We start from the raw sequence: 20,670 nt of genomic DNA, 5'->3' as shown, positions 1-20,670 counted from the left end.
TTCTCATAAAATATATCCTGACCACACTTCCAACATGCTACACCTCCTAGCTCCTCCTCACCTCTCCTCTTCCTCAGATCCATACCTTCTCTGTCTGATTTTCAGAACATTGCTGGCCTTAGAGACAAGAGCCAAACAGGAGAAAACAAGATGCAATATGTCAACATAAAAGATCTCCTATCGAGACTGGACAAGGCAATCTAACAGGAGAAAATGTGTCCCAAGGGCAGGCAAAAGAATCAAACATACACTGATTCCTACTGTTAGGAGTCCCATAAAGATACCAAGCTACCAGTCATAACATATGTAGAGGGCTCTTGCAGGCCCCGTGTTTACCACTTCAGTCTGTGTGCCCATGAAAGCCTTTCCTAATTGACTCTGTGGGCCCTGTTCTCTTGGAGTCCTCTGTCTCCTCTGACTTCTAGAGTATTTCCTCTCTCTCTTCCACAGGGCCCCCTATCTCTTAGGAGGGGTGCACAATGGAGAGTTCTAATTCAGACTCTCCCTCTGCATAATGTAGATTATGCAGATCGCTGTAGATTCTCTACTTGCTCCCACCAGCTGCAGAAGGAAACATCTCTCATGACAACTGGTGAATGAGAATAGCAGGATATCAACAGGAATGATGCCATTGAATTTATTTATTTATTTATTCACTGTCTTGGTTGGTTCTTAGATTCTGCCTGTAAGTTCATCTACTATATAGATTTACAGGAAGTGAGGGAGTGTTTACAGTGTTCAGTCATTTGTATTTGGAAATTTCTTTTCTTCAGTTTTATTTATTCAATAAAAGTTATAGATTAAATTTTAAACTTTTTTTAAATTTTGTTCATTTGTCTTTTGGATGTGAAGTGTCAATGAATGTGTTTTCCTGCTTATCTTGATACTGGGAACCTGTTGATTTCTGCACATTTGTCTTATTTCTTCCAAACAGTGAGAAATTTTGTTAATTCTAAGTTTTGACTGGACTATCTGGAGTTTTTCTATGTACATAATCACAACTTTCAAAGAATGATTTTGTTTACTCATGGCCAATATTTATTTAAACTCATTTTGGTAATAAATTAATACTTATTCATTACATTGGAGTATTGTCTAACTTCTAGGATTGTGCTTATCATTGGTGTTATTTACAGTGTAAAACACTGGGCAATCACAGGGAATCCTCTGGTCTTCACTTCCTCTCTCTTTCTTTCTCTCTCTCTCTCTCTCTCTCTCTCATATACAAAAAATAGTTCTTTGAAGAAGAAATTAAAAGAATAAGTAGAAAATTTCTATGGGATGTACTATTTTATCTTTTGAAAGCTAGTTAACTCTTTATTCTAGCCGTATTTATTAAATAATGTCATTTTAATAATTTGAGATTATAGTAATTATTTATTCTTACTGCAATATGTTATGTGACAAAGGTGTTAGATATATTCAATTTAGAAAATCTGTTTGCATAGTTTATATTTAAGGATTCAATATCCTTATAGAATTTCTTAACAATACTCCATAAGGAATTAGTTGCATGTCCCTGATACATTGTGGTTTAACTGTGCTCTAAATGGGACACACTTGACTGAAACCATTCTAGAATGATTATAAATAATCCTCACTAAATGGGACACTCACCTATGCTAGCTCAGGTTCCCAAAACAACAGGAAACTGTGCAGGAAAAAAAATGCATTGGAGAAAGCAAAACATTTAGTCACCACTCCTTTAAATGGCTACCTGTACTGGAAGGCAAGTTTTGTTTTTCCTGTGTGCTCAGAAGAATCATGGTTAGCAGTTTCTAAGAGTCACCACACCCTGGCTTTCTAAACATTTACTAATGAGGAATAGATGAAATAAACTTGATACAGAACTTTAGTGAAATATACAATTTAGCACAGGAAACAGATCCTGTGGGAAACACGAAAAATATATAGAGCTAACGTGAAAAGTAGATTAAGTTCAGAAAATGCATATAATCTGCAGTACAAAACAGAGAATGCGAATGGTACCTGCACTATGGTAAAACCATATATGTGTGTGGACCCAGAATGGGAAGAAGGATATTTATTAAACTGTTGAGATTATAGATGATACTTTATAGAATAATTTTTTAAATAAACAGATTAATTTCTATGCTTAGTCTCTAGGGATCTCTAGGCTTTCTGGTTTGTACATGGTATAATAATGAAGGTTTGTTTGGTCAGAACTATTAATATAGAAAGGAAAATCAAGATGCATGTGTTCAATTTCAGAAGACATTAAGAAATATATAGCTCTTTTTCCCTGATGTAGGCTTTTCATATTTTCTAAGCATCTTGTGATTAATTTTCCTTAATATTATTTTATCCAGCACAAATGATGTAATGTCATTTCAAGAAGCCAAGATTATAGCAACTTAACACATTGCTTATGCATACACATATGTTTATGAAAACATAGTTAAATGTTCAATAGGCATAAAGTCCCAATCTAATATTGTACGTCTTGTTCATAGAAGAAATTTAAACAAACACAGGAAATGGGGGGCATTGTCCTCAACCACGGGCTTTCAGTCTAAGGCTGATTCTGCCCACTGCTTTTCAATCTCTAGTAGGAATTTTAGTTGGGAAATAGTTACTAACTTAGCAAAGTTTACAGAGCAAGTAATGTAAGAATTTATAGAGTCTAGGTCTGGTTCCCAAGCTCATTTTTCCCTTGACTTTAAGTGATTCTAATAAGTAGTTTCTCTGGCATTAGACTCTTAGATGAAACCCTGCAAACCATAGCAAAGACTCACGAAATGAGATGGTGTGCATAGTTAAACTTATGCCCCGGATGTCATTAAACAAAATGAGTAAAAGAATCAGTCCCTTAAAGAAATCAAAAATGACTGTAAAATATCAGACTCGCTTGCAGAAGGGGTTGTGGTTTTAGGCAAGTATCCAGGGACCCATTACCTAATCATATGAAGAAAGAAAGGGGCATGCCAATTCAAAAACCACTGGAGACCGACACATGGGGGAAAGAAACACAATTGTGTGTTTCAGAAACCATAGTTGTTGCAGTGCGGTGTTTCCAAGGCACAAAGAGCATGCCAGAAGATGCTAGAGAAGAAAGCATAAAAAGTTGGCGTTCACTTGATCATGGAGTCTCCTGAACAAGCAGCAAAGACAGCCAGAGAAAGGCTGCACCTGAGTCAGAGGTCACCTCAGAGTGTTGAGTAAGAGAATGTAGACATAACGACAGAAAGAAGGATTGTTTTCCCCTAAAGACTTACATGGTATAGGCAGCTGGACTCTTCTAAATGTTCCGGAGTATATTAGAGGCACAGTTTAAAGTGTGGATCCCTTCTATTGCCTTTTATCAGATAAAAACAACAGAGACAAGAAAAGCAGAGTTGTGCTTAGTATCGTTTTTCGACCTCAGAAATTGCTGCAGGAGCCACCATGTGATTTATTCCCAGTTCGTGCCTCAGCTGATAACATCACCTTTGGTACGCCATTGTGGAGCTGGAAAGCACCTGAGAATGAGAGCTCATGGCCCCAGAACCTGAGTAACTTCCAGCAGACTTCTGTGTGCGCTGATCTACCCGGGTCCTCTTTCCAGACTTAAGCTTGTTCAAGAACTGTTCTTAATCTGGGTAAGTGGGGAATAAAGACCAGCAAGGAAGGGTCATCATGCAAGCTTTCTTAGATTTGCTCTTTGCTCTATTTCTGTGGAATCCCTTTTTGATATTTTCCCCTCTGTGGTCTATGGTGAGCTGAGTAACCAGACTCTAGTAGCTACATGCACTTGAAACCTCTAGCCCTATGCTTGGCCTTATATTTTTTCCAGACTTCAAAACATGTCTTTCTGGTGTTGGCTTTACTTTAGTGTTTGCATGTTTTCTCAGTTCTTTATCTACTGTGTTTTTAATTATATTCTCCCTGCTTCTATTCTTTGCCAGTCGCGATTAATAGTAAAATATCCATCATTTCTTTTTTTTATTAGATATTTTCTTCATTTACATTTCAAATGCTATCCCAAAAGTCCCCTATAACCTCCTCCAGCCCTGCTCCAATACCCACTCACTCCCACTTCTTGACCCTGGCGTTCCCCTGTACTGGGGCATATAAAGTTTGCTAGACCAAGGGGCCTCTCTTCCCAATGATGTCTGACTAGGCCATCTTCTGCTACATGTGCACCTAGAGACACGAGCTCTGGGGGTACTGGTTAGTTCATAATGTTGTTGCACCTACAGGATTGCAGACCCCTTCAGTGCCTTAGGTACTTTCTCTAGCTCCTCCATTGGGAGTCCTGTGCTTTTCATCCAATAGATGACTGTGAGCATCCACTTCTGTATTTGCCAGGCACTGGCATAGCTTCACATGAGACAGCTATATCAGGGTCCTTTCAGCAAAATCTTGCTGGCGTATGCATTAGTGTCCACGTTTGGTGGCTGAAATGTCCATCATTTCTAGTCTAGATATATTAAAGCTTCTTTTGCTTGACCACTCCAGGTATGCTTTGGTGAATTGCAGACTGAAACTTTACAGACAACTGTGATTTGAATGTTACTGTGTAAACGTAGCTTCTGTTCTAAGCTGAAAGTGTATGTAGTTCACTCATGTATTTTATCTCTGTGTGGCAAAAATGGAAAAGGGATTTTGTAGAACATTTATTATATAGAAGTTGCAAACCATTTAGAGAAATGGGCTGCAGGAAGAAGAGAACTCTTGGGGAGGCGAACACAGTCACAATGATAAGAAATGGCTCCTTTTCATTCCTCGGATATTGAGGTCCATTGCTACAGCTGTCTTTCACCTGAGATCATTGCTCAATGTTACATCAGCTGAGTAATTTACGTTAACACATTTTCTAATTCTGTTTGGTGACTACCACCTATGACTTCTTGGAGATAATGTTGTTCTGTAATTTTTCTGTCTTTTATTTGTCACACTGTGCATATTTACTATTTTCATTTTTTGCTTTATAAGCGGTGTAAAGTTTTTAGCTTCTGGATGGATAGATTCAATATGGTGTTAAGATTTACTAATCATTTTCCCGAGAATTTTTATTTATCATGGCATGCTTATNTTTTTAAGAGTACTCACTAGAATTTCCCCAGAATTTGCATATATTAATTTATTCAACAATTTCTGGTGACCTTTGTACTATATACAGTGATTGAGAGAGTTTTATGATATATCTTTTGATTTTACGTTTATAACTATTTTGTTGGCTGGAGCTATAAAGTAAATTTCCTATTTATTGAGAGTCTTTAAAAAATAGAAGGACTTTTTTTTCTGTTTTTTTTTCTTAGATATTTTCTTTATTTACATTTCAAATGCTATCCTGAAAGTTCCCTATACCCTCCCCCTGCCTTGCTCACCTAGCCATCCACTCCCACTTCTTGGCCCTGGCATTCCCCTCTACTGGGGCATATAAAGTTTGCAATACCAAGGGGCCTCTCTTCCCAGTGATGGCCGACTAGGCCATCTTCGTAAGTTCTAAAATATTTAAGAAGTTTCCATAGAATTCTAATGGGTCATTATTTCTTTTATTCCTCTAAGCAGAATATTTGAAAATAACTGGTCTGGACATTGGTGGCACATGCCTTTAATCCCAGCGCTGGGGAGGCAGAGGCAGGCAAATTTCTGAGTTCTAGGCCAGCCTGGTCTACAGAGTGAGTTCCAGGACAGCCAGGGCTACAGAGAAACCCTGTCTCGAAAAACCAAAAAAAAAAAAAAAGAAGAAGAAAATAACTTATGAGTGATAAACTGATGTATGTAGTATTAAAGGTGCTATATTTATAGCCTAAAACTTTGAAGGCAGGCACAGAGCCATGGGATGATGTCTTACATGTAAACATTTGATGAAGGATAATTTTATAACTTTGCTACCTTATATGAAAATACTAATATTTATCTTAAGAGAGAAAGTGACCAAATTAGAAAATATTTCATCTAGAGCCCGGAATTTATATGTGCTCAATAAATGTCAGCTTTTATCAGTAGCATTATGCATGTTATCCCAACAAGCACAGACTTGTTGAAATCTTAATCTTTATTTATTCTATTTTCTGCTGGTAGGGAAAATAATGACAATTCATGTTAATTACTTTATAATTAAAGGGGAGGAGTCTTTAGAGATCAACAATTTAGCATTTCAGTAAGTACCACATTGTGGATACAGAACAAGCACATGTTCACATGGCAGCTTTTTATTTTATTAATTTTTTTTTTTTTTGTTTTCTTCCATCTATAAGTGATGCCCAGGATTTATTGTAGTGACAAAATTGGACATTAGGCCATAGTGCTAAGGCTTGGAAACTATTCAAAGCGAGGTCAATTGCTCTAATGTTCCCTTAATCAGGGAAACAGTATTTGGAGGCTGTACCTGTTTCTCTTGGGTACTGGGAGCCAGGGTAGAGGATGAGAGCATGAGGGCCCTGCTGAGACATGAGCATCATCTGTCTTCATTTTCCTTACTCGTGTTTTTCATATTTTCTCTTCTAAACTTGCAGCAAAATTATGTTCCCATGAGTATAAATGTTCTGATCTAATAAAAAATGGATGGATAAACAGTAATCTGTTCTAATTAGATGGTAAGTTTTGAATTTAAAATATCTCAAGCATATTTTAGATGAGAGAAATGTGGACACCTTGCCACATTTAAAAGCTGCAGCTTTTAAGGTGTTATTTTCACTTTTATGTGTATGTTTGTGAAAGCCGTGTGTGTGTGTGCATGTGCGTGTGTGTGTGTGTGTGTGTGTGTGTGTGTGTGTGTGCNGTGTGTGTGTGTGTGTGTGTGTGTGTGTGTGTGTGTGTGCATGTGCGTGTGTGTATGTGTGGCTGCTGGATTCAGCTAGAAGAGACATTGGGATCCTCTGGAGCTGGAGTGACCGGTGGTTGTGATCTGCCAGATATGGGTGCTGAGAGCTGAATTCAGTCCTCTAGAAGATCTGTAAACATTGGTAGCAATGATTTCTTGGTACAAAAGGATATATGATAGCACATTACTGGAGAGTGCAAACTTTTTATTTTTTATTTATTTATTTATTTATTTTTGTAGTTAGTGTCACTTAGAGAAGTTAAAGCTTAAGTGAATTGTATCTACATATATACCTATATATGTAAATGCATGGGATCTTCTCATGAGTCTAAGCTATGGTTTAAACCATTCTTTTTGTTGTTGTTGTTTTTAGTAATTCCTCCACCAATATTCCGAAGTCACTTGCGATTATGTGTCAGAGTATTGTTTTTTTTTTTTTTGAACAGTTATTCTTGTGTATGGGATAGATGCATAATATACGGGGAATATGAAATCTAGTCTTTCACCCTGTCTTTGACATCGTGGGGGTACAGATTATTTGTAAACATTTTCTAAAGAAGTTATAGGAAAACGTTTTCATTTGACAGAGTCTCAGGCTTCCCAGAACCTCTGACTCAAGGCCTAACCAGTCATGTGGAATCACACTCCTGTATTTGTGAGAATTATGCATTTAAGTTTCTAAATACTTGACCTTGGTCCTTAGAAATACAAAGGAACGTGTTCTGAACAGCCATGGAGTCACACCGTGAACTCGTGTCATGCAATGGCTATTCTCCTGCAAAAGGACAAAATATTTTAAAATATCACTTCTAAGTACCTGTACAGTAATTGGAACAGAAAGCCAAGTGATTGAGTTACCTTGCTTAATTCAATATTTATGAAATATTGGTTTCCTGAAAGACAGTTTAATAGCTGAGAAGAGGGAAATGATCCTGGAGTTTTAAGTATCTCTTTAGGATTCCCTTTCTCATTTAAACACAGCTAAAGTGATTTTGTTCGACAAAATCATTCTTAAGCACAGACAGAGAGTCTAGAAACACATAGGCCACTGAAGAAATCACTCACTTAGCCCCACAAAGCTTACAGAGTTCAAAGTGCTTGGCGTGTTGTTTTCAATGTTCTCATATCTTCCTACTTACTTACTGTATAAGCAATATTTAATAGATAATGTTTTCAGACATGTACATATTTTCTTTACTACCAGGTATCTATCTGTAAAGAGATCAAAATGCTGGAGAGTTGGCCATACTTTTGTAAAGAACCCATTTTTTTCTGTTGTTTTGGGTTTTGTTAGTGGTGTTGTTCCCCCTCACCCATTGGATAAGTCTTTCTTATTGAGAACTTGCTGTATGGTTGAGGAATGTAAAGTCTTCGAGTGGGTTTAATAAGAAAAAATAAACACTTGAAAAGTTTTGTAATATGTCAATGTCCTAAAATTTTTATTTTGGCTGTAAAAGTAGATGGTTCTACACTGTTGCTTTTTCCCAGAAATCATGTTTAACTTTTAGTGTTAAAAAGTTTAAAACTAGTTGAGAATTTTCTCATTTTAATAATCTGTCTTTGTAAAGCTAAATCTTTTTTAACTAATAGGAAACAGCATTTCTCTTTATATTGCAATTAAATAAAATTTCAGATCCATAATAAATAAAATCTATGATATTCAACAATCTACATTATAAAAACTATCATTGTTGGAAGTTATGTTTTATAATTTATTTTCCAGTAAATGCTACTCTATCTACCAATGAAACACCCCTTACACTCTGATGGTGGGGATGCAAATTAGTGCAGCATTGTGCAACCAAGAGGTAGTTCCATAGTAAACTACAGTCGTACCTATCCTGAGCTTGTGAGTCACTGCTCCGTTTACCCTGCATCAGTACTTCTCTTTATACTATTCAGTTAGCTAATAAGAAACAACTGAAGGCTGGGAATTATTTTGGCTCACAGTTTGAATGCGTTCCAGAATGATAAGTATAGCACTGAGCAGCTTGGAGGCAGCAAGGGTAGGAGCATGTGAGGCTAATGGCTAATAGTTGGGGAGATAAGAGAGCAGGGTTGGGTTATTAAGTGGTGCCAGGCTGCCTTAGAGTGTCCCACTTTCTCCATCTGGGTTACAACCTCTCATGAAAGCAACATCATCAGGTGTTCAAACACATGGGCCTGTAGTGGAAGGTGTTTACACTTATTACTAGCAAAATATGAGTTAAGTAAAAATCAAAATGCTGTAGAGTTCCCTGCATTTGCGTGTTGGTGGTAGCACTAACAGTAGCCAGGACATAGAAAGAACAACAGACATGTAAATGAACTGTGGCAACTATGCACAATGGAATGATATCCAGCTATAATAATGCATGAAATCCTTTAATTGCGTTAACATGGATGGATCTTGAAGACATTTTATTACAGAAAATTAATCAGGCAAAGAAAGACAGTTATCACAAGAGCTCAGTCCCATGTGGAATATAAAAAGAGTTGATCTCATAGAAGTTGAAGGCACAGTAGTCAGTGGTTTCTAAGAGCTGGGTAGAGGAGGACAAGAGAATATGGGAATCAATCAACTGGTAAAATGTTAGTGATTGAAAGTTAAAAGTTAGGAGTTGTGTGGCTCAGCAGAACAGAGGCATATAACAGTATTGTCATCAATCCTGTCTAACTCAAACAGAAGAAAGGAATCTGAATGAACTTATCTTAAAGAAAAGATTAATGATCTTTAAGGGACACCTATACCAACTAACTTTAGCTTATTACTTCCCAGTGTGGACATGTACCTAAACATCATGTTTCACCATGTTAATATACAGGAATACTATGCATCAATCAAAATACGTGAAAAATTAACACTCAAAAAATAGACAACATATGACTCCCAATGTTAGGATGTTGCATTTATATATAATGAGTCACTTTCCCATCCAAAACCAAAGCTCTGTAACCCAAGAATAGCTTTGTATTGTGAGACTTTGAGATGGCTCGAGATGAGAGGAGCCTCGGTTCTTCTCACCGTCTCTTTGAGGAACTTGGGAAGAAATGGAGCAAGTTAATTATAAGAGTGATTCCTGAGCGAACAAGGAAAGCAGAATTAGGTCTCTGAGAGGCCATTCTTAAAATAAATATATAAATAAATAAATAATATATAAAAATAAAGATCTGTCCTCCACAGCTTCTGTGTGTTAATGATACAAAATGTGTTTCATGAAAGTAGAGCTCTATAATTTGCAGTGATGATTTTAAAACCTAATTTGATTCTTATCAACTAATTCTCGATGTGCTAATGTAACTGGTAATTACTGCTTTTGGTGGTTTTTTTTTAGACATGTTGAAATCTAATGTTGCCTAATAGTAATATTGATACTACTAATAAGGTGTATTTACAGAAGTTTTATTTAATTCTTAGCAGATCCCTAATCCAGTAGCATCATGTATGGAGAAAGGGCCCATTCTTCTTTCAGAGAAAGATTATGATACTTAGATGGTTGCAATAGTGATTTGATTATGTAACAATTAATTTGAATAAAAGTAATTTCAAAGCAAATTGCATCCAGTAATGAATTTCACAAAACATGACAGTGTTTAAGTTTACCTATAGGCAGCAAAAGTATTTACAGTTATTATGTAGTATACAATTTACTAAATACTAATTATATTTACCCTTCATAAGAAGTATAAGCATTGTTGTTTTAATACAGCCATCTGAGCTTTTATTCCTCCTATGTCCAGGGAGGGGGATGCAGAGAGGGAGATAGTGATCTAAGTAACAGACAGACAGAAACAGAGTGAATTTACAAAAAGACAGTGGGTTTGCCTTTCTATGACTACTAGTCCATATCCTATCCACTGAGAAAGTTACACACTGAGCAATTTAAAAGCCTGTGACTTGTTAAAGTTCATATTTTCTGAAAAGTCACCTGGATGAATAAAATATATGGAACAATAGATGAAAAAGATTATATTGATTATCTTTTTTAAAGTTACTATGAAAATATATCTCAGAAAAGTGCTTATTGAGCAAGGATATATTTTGGCTCACAGTTTGAGGGTACTGTCCACTACAGAGCGAAAACATGACAGCAGGAACACAGAGTAGATGACCATCTAATTTGCATCCAGGAAGTTAAAACAGGAATAAAAAGTGATGAATAATCACATTCAGTTATTCTCCTTAGTATCCAGTCTAAGATACAGCCCATGGAATCATATTGCCTATACCTAGGTCATCCCTCCTAGATTAAAACAATCTAGAAAATCTTGCAAACATAGGCAGAGATTTTTCTCCTAAGTGGTTCTAGATCCTGTCATGTTGAGAGTATTAACCATCAGGGGCTGGAGAGACGGCCTGTTGGGTAAGACTTGCTGCTCTAGGTTCAATTCCCTGTTGCCACATTTTGTGGTTGACAACTCTATTACTCCAGGTCTGATGTTCTTTTCTGGCCTCTACAGGCACTGGTCTATACATGTTGCACATTAACATTTACAGGCAAACACACATGCATGTAATAAATAAAAGCATCTTTATATAGAGTTACAGACTTTACATGGACTTCCTAAACTGGAAGAAGGACACCAACCCACCTACAAAACCTTTAACCCAAACTTTGTCCTGCCTACAGGACAAAGGATAAAGATGCAGGGATAAAGATGGGGCAGAGATTGAGGGGATGGCCAACCAATGATTGGCCCAATTTGAGACCCATCCCATGAGAATGAGCCAACTCCTGACTTATGATACTCTGCTATGCTTGTAAACAGGAACCTAGTATATCTCTCCTCTGAGATGCTTTATCTAGCAGCTGATGGAAACAGAAGTAGAAAGCCACTGCCAGAGAGAACTCAGGGAGTCTTGTGGGAGAGTTGGGAGAAGAAGTAAGGGACCAGAAGGGGTCAAGGACACCACAAGTAGACCTACAGAGTTAACTAACTTGAGACAAATTGGCGGGGGGGTGGAGGGGAGGCTCACAAAAGACTGAACCACCAGCCAAAGAGCATGCATAGGCTGAACCTAGACCCCTACACATATGTGTCAGATGTGCAGCATGTTTTTTCTTTACATGGGTCCCCTAACAATTGGGGCCCAGAGTCAGTGTGACTCTGTTGCCTGCCTTTGTATCCGTCTTCCCTAGCTGAGTTGCCTTGTTTGCTTTTAGTGGGAGAGGAGTCATAGTCCTGCTGGGAATTGATGTGCTAGGGCAGGTTGATACCCATGTGTAGCAGGGGTGGCTTCCCTTCTGAGTGGAGTAGAAGAATGGAGCTGGGGCATTGCTGTCAAGATGTAAAGTGAATAAACAATTTTCTAAAAGGAGAAAAATATAATTAAAAATAACCAATACAAGAATTATGGGGTATACCAAATAATGAAGGCAATGAGTGTTGAGAAATTACAGTTTTACATAGGATAGCTCCTGTATGTGAACAGCTTGTGAAGATTCAGTTTCAATACATTCTCAGGAATCCTTGGTTTTCTGTTCCAGTTGATGGAAGGTGGCCTATGAGAGCAACTGACTCTTGTTCTTTGTGGTTTCTGTTGATCTTGTTCTTTGATCTATTTGGAAAGCAGGAAACAGAGTGGGGAATGGAATATGCTTCCCTGGTTTCTGTGAAGTATTCTTGGTCTGTATACTGCACAGAAGGTTACCATGACTCAAAACAATCTCAGTCTACAAGTATCCCCCTGATCTCTAGCTTCTGGCTTTCTGTCTTATGTGGAGAGTGCTGATAATGCTATGAGCTGCTCTTGTTTCAATTCTGTCCCTTGTGGTTTCCATGGGCACATTTTTAAATTTAGTAACTTTTATAATAGTATCCTTAAGTTATCCCAGCTTGAATGTCTCATCAGTTGGTTGCTGGAAGACCAACAATCTGGGAGAACAAACTCTTTCTGCCAAGCATGCCATTTCCAATAATGCTGTCAGGACTGGACATGCTCCTTCTCTCTGAAATGTCTACAGACCACTCACCCACCCCTAATTTAAACTCACAATGGCCTCGTGGTTTTATTTTACTTATTTATTTGAACTTGATTTGAATGTAAGACACACAAAAACCTTGCTATAGGTTCTTAACATAGTTATTGCATACAAAATTATATTGCTGACTATAAGTATAATGGTGCGGGACAAACCAGCCGAGTATAATGGATAGTTTGCATGTCACTCCTGAATCCATATCTTGTAATATCTTGGCTGAGTCTAATGCCATTCTGTCTGCTAAGCACATTTCTAACATCTAGGCATTTCTTTTCCTTTCCATTCTGTATTTCTCCCCCACATTTTTACATATTTTCAGATCTGCTGGAATGAAAAGAAGTTTGCCTTCTAAGGCTGCTCTCCCTCAACCCTCCCCCTCCTCTGGTTTTCACTCTAGCCTTTGTCCCTGTATCACTAGGTAGGCACTGGCCTGTAGCTAATGTACTCAAGTGCCTCACATGGTCCAGTCCCTAGAAAACTCTGCAACAACAACAACAACAACAATAACAACAATAACAAAAGATAGGGCAACTTCTTTTAGCATAATCAATGGTTGCCAATAAAGCTCTAAACCCCTCTAATCCCCCACCCCAACACACACACCTTGGTGCTCTCATCATTGCTAATTTCTCTGTCTGAGAGAATGAAGTCTATTTTTAGAAAAGGCAAGTGAATTCTATAATTAATAATGATATTTTTATTTTATAAATAGAGACTGATATGATACTTTCCCAAGAAAATATAAAAATTATCTCTTATACTACAAACCCCAAGCTTGTTCACAATTATTTCCAGTTTCTTTTGTACAAATTGAGGAACTCAAAATGAGATTGAATATGTCCCTTAGGTTTCTAGGGAAAAAAAAGTATGGTAAAGGACAGGGGCAACTGGTGAATTATTTGGATGTTGGTTTTATTAACTCCAAGCACCAGCAGTGACAATATGATGAACTGTCATCTCTACCTTAAACTCTCACCCTTGCCTTTCATTTGCAAATGAGCAAGCAAGTGGCCTGTTTTGAACACATGGACCATTAACTGTCTCCTTCTATTTGCATAGCAATGATAGTGAAAGGTTGGTGATTTACTGCTCTGACTAGTATCATAAATAACAGATCATTTACGCTGCTAATTACACTCATTTCCATATCAATAATGCATTCTGGGCTGGGTTGGACTATGGCATTAGAATGGAATGGAATGACAAATTGATTCCCTTCGAAAATGCTGTAAAACAGGTATTTATTACAAGAGTATACTATTAAGTAATGTAGATAAGTGCCAAAGACATTTTTATACCTAATCCTGTTGATTGAATCAGAAAAAGTATACATTTACTGAAAAAATATTTATCCCCTGGGTAGGCACAAGTGTGTAATATGTTCAAATCTGTTGGCATCTGTCAGCGTTGGTTGGCTATAATATGGTATCTACTCCGCTGACTCACAATTGGTTTGTGGGTGAGCCAGTCAGCTTTTACTTCTATTATGTCAATCCTGTGCCTGCAATTTGCAATAGTTAATGTTACAATGTCAAAAGAGATGATTGCATTTAACCCAAGATACTCAGGGCAAACATCATTACTAGAACAAAAATAACAAAGTTCCGTACATGGCTACACACACCCCGACACACACACACACACCCTACACACAAGAGCATTTGTCATGGTCTTTATCTTTTGAAAGTGACTTACCAGTTATTAGCTGTTCTACAATAATTGCCCATGCGTCTTTTGTTCTCTCAGCATTTCTTCTTTGATATTCATTATTTTAAATATTAATTTTATTGAATATGAAAGTTTATATTTTGTATGTCTCTGTCCACTAATAAAGAGAAATCAAATTATAGAGAGTGTACAAGTTACCTAGTCATGCGATTTATTGATGTCACAGATTAATTTCAATTGTAAATTATTTTTCTGAGTCAATATTCATGTTTTGAACTTTTTGTATTCAGAATTATCTTCTTTTTATTTTTATTTTTATTTTTTAAAACAAATTTTAATTAGATATTTTCTTCACTTAGATTTCAAATGCTATACTGAAAGTCCCCTATACCCTCCCCCTGCACTGCTCCCCAACCAACCCACTCCTGCTTCCTGGCCCTGTTATTCCCATGTACTGGAGCATATAATCTTTGCAAGACCAAGGGCCTCTCCTCCCAATGATCCCGACTAGGCCATCTTCTGCTACATATGCATCTAGAGACACGAGCTCAGGGGGTACTGGTTAGTTCATATTGCTGTTCCGCCTATAGGGTTACGGACCCCTTCAGCTCCTTGGGTACTTTCTCTAGCAAACCACTTTTTGTGACATTATGACATTAAAAATTATAATCAAAGCTTTACATTTCCTTTCTTGTTTAAACGGCATCCAAATTCTTTATAAACTCTAAAACAATGAAAACAAACTATCATTATGTTCTGCTTTTAAGTTGGAACAGGATATCATAAATAAGATATCACTCTGAATCGCCAACCAAAAAACACTCTGAAAATTTTCAGCTTATTTTAGTAAGTAACTTGTATTTTATTACCAAAATTTTTTATATAATTATTGTAAAATATGGGGTCATAAGTTACCCAAATTAGCTTTTTATCATAAGGCGTAGTTCAGTCTCTCTCTTCTGATTTGGTCCACAAAGTATATTATTCTTGTCCTCTCTCTCTCTCTGCCCCTCTCTCTATCTCTCCCAACTTCTCTCTGGTCCTCCACCTTTTTTTTTCTTTTCCCTCCTCATTTTTCCTCTCTCTCCCGCCACTATGTACTTGTTGATCGTGTGTGCCTGTGATTATCCATGTGCTGTGTCTTCATCAAGAAGAAAAGAGTCCGAGCAGACTGATGGAGTTCTGATTAACAAGAGTTTATTAATTCTTGGAAACCCTTTTCTTTGAATCAATATTATATCCCACTGTAATAAAGATGACACAATTGCAGTTATGACTTTATTCAACATGAATACATTCAGACTATTAAATAATAAATCCCTTACTGCTTTTGAAAAATTCCAAACCTTTGAGTGATATCTTAATTATTCGGTATCCGTGGACACATAGTTTATATATCTGTTATATTGCCAGGTCATTTATAGCAATCCATTAAAACTAGATTGGTGTTTTTCTACTCATTTGAGACAGTGATCTAGGGCTGGTCTTGACTTATTCTGCCACCGAGAATACCTTGAACACACAGTGGTTTTCTCAGCAACTTAATTGTTCTTAAATTTGGTATTAAGAATGGCCAAGCATTTCATTTATATTGAGTCATCCCTTTTGTGACAAAGTGGTAGAGAATCTATCACTAGATATTCTTTAAATACACATTTATTTCACATCCAAACTGTATATAGGCTTTAAGTAGAACAGATTTTATGTCTTTGGCTTTAAGATCTAAGTAAACACTGGATTTTAGTCTGGCCTGCTTTCTGCATTAGCCATGAAGAGATTCATAAGACAAATTGAATTTCAATATGTACATCCAAATAATACCAGACAAACATGATAAGAAATTATTTGAAATAAATCATAAATTTAAATAATATGCTTTCTAAAAATTATTGAACATATTTCAGGATTTATTGGTTTTTGACAATTTATTTTAAATTTTGTTTTATCTGATTTTATATAATTCCAAAGTATCATTAAAGCTTTGACAATATTTTTTGCTATATTAAAAAAACAAGCAAACAAAACCTCTTGAACCAAACCTAGATAGTAGGCAAATTTTCCTATATGATTGGCTTAGTGTTTCAGATCACATGTTGTCTCTGTTTCTGCCCACCAAATGTACATGCTTTAGTAGAGGGCTGTTTTACATTGTGTATTGCTTCTCTTACTCTTTAATGCTTTAATGCTAATTTTTTTTTAAATTTTTTTTAATTAGGTATTTTCCTCAATTACATTTCCAATGCTATCCAAAAAGTCCCCAATACACTCCACCCCCCAGTCCCCCACCCACCCACCCCCACCCCTTGGCCCTGGCATTCCCCTGTACTGGGGCATATAAAGTTGGCAAGTCCAATGGGCCTCTCTTTCCAGTGATGGCCGACTAGGCCATCTTTTGATACAAATGCAGCTAGAGTCAAGAGCTCTGGGGTACTGGTTAGTTCATAATAATGTTCCACGTATGGGGTTGCAGTTCCCTTTAGCTCCTTGGGTACTTTCTCTAGCTCCTCCATTGGGGGCCCTGTGATCCATCCAATAGCTGACTGTGAGCATCCACTTCTGTGTTTGCTAGGCCCCGGCATTGTCTCACAAGAGACAGCTATATCTGGGTCCTTTCAGCAAAATCTTGCTAGTGTATGCAATGGTGTCAGCGTTTGGAAGCTGATTATGGGATGGATCCCTGGATATGGCAGTCTTTAGATGGTCCATCCTTTTTTCACAGCTCCAAACTTTATCTCTGTAACTCTTTCCATGGGTGTTTTGTTCCCAATTCCAAGAAGGGGCACAGTGTCCACACTTNNGTCTTCGTTCTTCTTGAGTTTCATGCGTTTAACAAATTGTATCTTATATCTTGGGTATCCTAAGTTTTTGGGCTAATATCCACTTATCAGTGAGTACATATTGTGTGAGTTCCTTTGTGAATATATTACCTCACTCAGNATGATGCCCTCCAGATCCATCAATTTTAAAGCTAACAAGAATAGACTTTGCTAAAGGAATTTTAAAGTTGAAGTCCATGCAATAATATACTTATTACTTACCTTATCCTGCATGTGGGGAGCAATTATGTCTAATTAATGCTGAATTGTAACTATGGGTGCTGCTTGAGGTGATTATTGCAGCTTTAAGATGAGGCAATTTTATAAACACAGGCTCATACATTTCAATTTGATTTTTTAAAATTTTCCACCTCGATGCATGAAATCCTTCAGTATAATTCATCAGCATGAACCAAATTTTATGGAACGATGCCTTATCCCATCGGTGAAATAGAGATCTGACACTAAGTGTGTGGTGTCTGTGACTCTGGTGCAATTCAGTAGTGCACTATCCCTTTACCTCTACAGCTGCACATTGCTGCTCTTCCCTCTGCCTCATCGTTTGCCTTCTCAGAATGTGTCACTCTATGTGCACATTTGTGTCCCTGAGAATTCTGTGTCCTGACTCGGAGTTAGAGTTTGGTACATAATATATGTTTGAGTTAAAAATGAATCAGACTTTTCTGAGAGTGTTTCTAGATACATTGCCTACTTGAGATTATACTGCTAGGTCGTAGTTTTATTTTATCTTGGCGCTATGTATTGGACAAAAGTCTATAGTTTCAAAAATAGAGCTACAAAGAAACTGTCCACTTTACTCTCTCCATGTCTTCTAATTCTCACAATTTAATACTGGTTTACTTTCTATAATGATCTTTTTCTACTTGATAGTTCTTACAAATATTCTTGAAAAACATTGTTCTTTTTCCCTTACTAAGACTCTGAACAATGTATATCCTCAAACTTAAGGACAATGTCTCAAAGTGACAATTCTCAAAGAAAGATTATTTTTTTTTGTATATAATGAAAAAATATTTTTCTACTGTTTGACAATTTAGATAAAAAAACCAGAATTGGATTTGTGTAATTGTTGGCTAAATGCATTAAAGTAGTTTATTAGTGTGAGGAGATTTGCATGAAAATTTGCAAATCTCATTGTTTTCCTAGAGAATGTTTTCAGAATATGGATTAGAGAGAGATCAATAATTTTACCTTTTATTCCTCATACATAAAATCCTTTATAGGATTTTTTGTCCAACATAGTGACCCCAAGGGAAGATTTAGGGTAAGGACTGAAGAAGCTGAACGGAATTGCAACCGATAAGAACAACAATATCAACTAACTGTATCCTCCCCAGATCCCCACCCCCCACTCCCACTCCCAGAGCTCCCAGGGATTAAACCATCAATCAAAGAGTACACATGGAGGGACTCACTGCTCCAGCTACAGATATAGCAGAGGATTGCCTTATTTGGCATCAATGGAAAGGAAGTCCCTTGGTCCTGTGGAGGCATAGGGGGATGCTAGGGCGGTGAGGTGGGAGTTGGTGGGTGGGTAGGTGGGTGGGTGTGCCCCCTCATAGAGGCAAGAGGGAAGGGGATGGGATAGGTGGCTTGCTGAGGAGAAGCCAAGAAGGGGCACAACATTTGAAAAGAAAACAAATAAAATAACCAATATAAAATATATAAATTATCACATATTATAGAAAAGACTTGTTTTGTAAGGAACATTTTAATGTGTAGACACAATTTCTACTAAATTCCATTCAAATATTCTCTTTTATATCATTTGGATAGTGGTTATTAAAACATTTGCCTTTCTGCCTGCACAAATGTCATCCTTGTGAATTACAAATAAATATTACTAGTTAAATGACTCTCCTTTGTAGCTTTTCAAAAATAATTAATTAGGTATTTAAGGCTCATTGATATCTTTTCAATGTTAAGAATCAAAAAAGATCTCTGATGCTAAAAAGAGAGAAAGAGAGAGAGAGAGAGAGAGAGAGAGAGAGAGTCTTATCAGTTCAAGCACTGCTTTTATTCATTTGTCCAACTTTACAATAAACACTTATTGAAACATATATCACTATGGCATGTGATAAGAACAGGGGATACCCTTGTCATGTGCCCACAAAGAGAGCAACTGATGAGCAGAGAGGAGCCTGAGCACAGAGTGAAGGAGGTCTGAGTGGTAAGGCACCAGCTCCTTTTTACACCTGAAGTATGGCTTGCTAGAAGACTTGAGGAAAGCCTCACAAATAACTAGGCTGTGTCTTTCAACAAGCTGAAGAGAGAATTTAAGTAATTGGAAAGGCTTGCACTGAACATGGCAAATTCCTGAAAATGAAAAAGGCCTCTAGGGCTGCTTCAGCCCCTTGCTTCGATTTATTGACTTGGAGGACAGTAGAACTGAGTCCACAGCCCCAGATTTACTGTGGAAGAGGCAAGTGAAAGCCTTAGCAATTTAAACTGACCTCACCACTGCATAAGTATTTAGGTAAATGTATGTGGCCCTTGTGTTGGAGATAGACTGCTACTGTAGATAGTCAGTACTCTAGTTCTCTATGTTATGTTAAATAGATAAAGAAATTTTGACTTAACTTCTCAGAACAGGGCTTAGGAATGCATTACTACACAAGTAGATATGAATATGTTTTCAGAATCATTTGGAATGGTATCTATAACATTTATGAAATTTGGATTTCATATGAATAATAAGATGAAAATGTGACACAATGACCTATTTCTGTATCAAGGAAAAGCATGCATGTCTGATATTCTCAGAATCCTTTTCTGTACTTAACAGATGTTTCAAGTTCCATTATATACTCACAAATATGATTTTATAACTGCACTGAGAGTGAATTCATTTTAGCACAGCACAAACTATTTAATAAATGCATTAGGCAAAATACTGCAAATAAGTGTTTTGTTATAAAACACAAAGTACAACAAAGCCTTTCTGCCAGAATTAGTAATAGAGTTTGAATCCAAGGAATAAAAAATACCATCTGGTTTAGAACATTTTAGAATATATTAATGATAGAATAGGACATCAATTCAGTTTTAGGTGTAGATAGGTTGTCTAATGCATTCAAGTGTGTCAAATATCAAATAGCTTACAAGCAATGAAAAATATTCACCCATAACCCGAAACAATAACTTTTATTCCTTTGATGTAATTGTCATTGCCATGGCTTACTGCCTCTGTCTGCTAACCTAGACCTAGTGCTGGAAGCTTTTAGCCTCCACACAATACTATCTAGGCCTAGAATGTTTTATGCCTCTGAGACTTGCTGTTGAATAAGCTTAGTACTTTCTGAACTTTCCTTAGTTCTTTCTGAACTCTCACTGGTTGATTCAACTCAACTGTTCTGGATTAAATTCCTGGGTGAACTGACTGACTCAATTTTGCTTCTCTCTCCCCTCCCCTCCCCTCCCCTCCCCTCCC

General features: G+C 37.0%; 1 protein-coding gene across 5 annotated transcripts in view; it reads left to right on the top strand.

The window, feature by feature from the left end:
* Erbb4 (erb-b2 receptor tyrosine kinase 4) overlaps nucleotides 1–20,670 on the top strand; it is a 1,013,423-nt gene that overhangs the window by 86,187 nt on the left and 906,566 nt on the right. Inside the window, exon 1 of one of the 5 annotated variants that reach the window (XM_029481143.1) lies at nucleotides 2,798–3,599. The exons of the other annotated variants lie outside the window; for them this stretch is intronic. The gene's annotated coding sequence lies outside the window, so the exon portion shown is untranslated. Of the gene's footprint in view, nucleotides 1–2,797; nucleotides 3,600–20,670 lie in introns of those variants that run through there. 5 annotated transcript variants of the gene reach the window in all.

This window comes from Mus caroli, chromosome 1, assembly GCF_900094665.2.
Source record: "Mus caroli chromosome 1, CAROLI_EIJ_v1.1, whole genome shotgun sequence".
In the NCBI taxonomy this organism is placed as follows: domain Eukaryota; kingdom Metazoa; phylum Chordata; class Mammalia; order Rodentia; family Muridae; genus Mus; species Mus caroli.
Note: the sequence above shows the minus strand (reverse complement) of the source record. Positions and strands in the feature narration are given on the sequence as shown.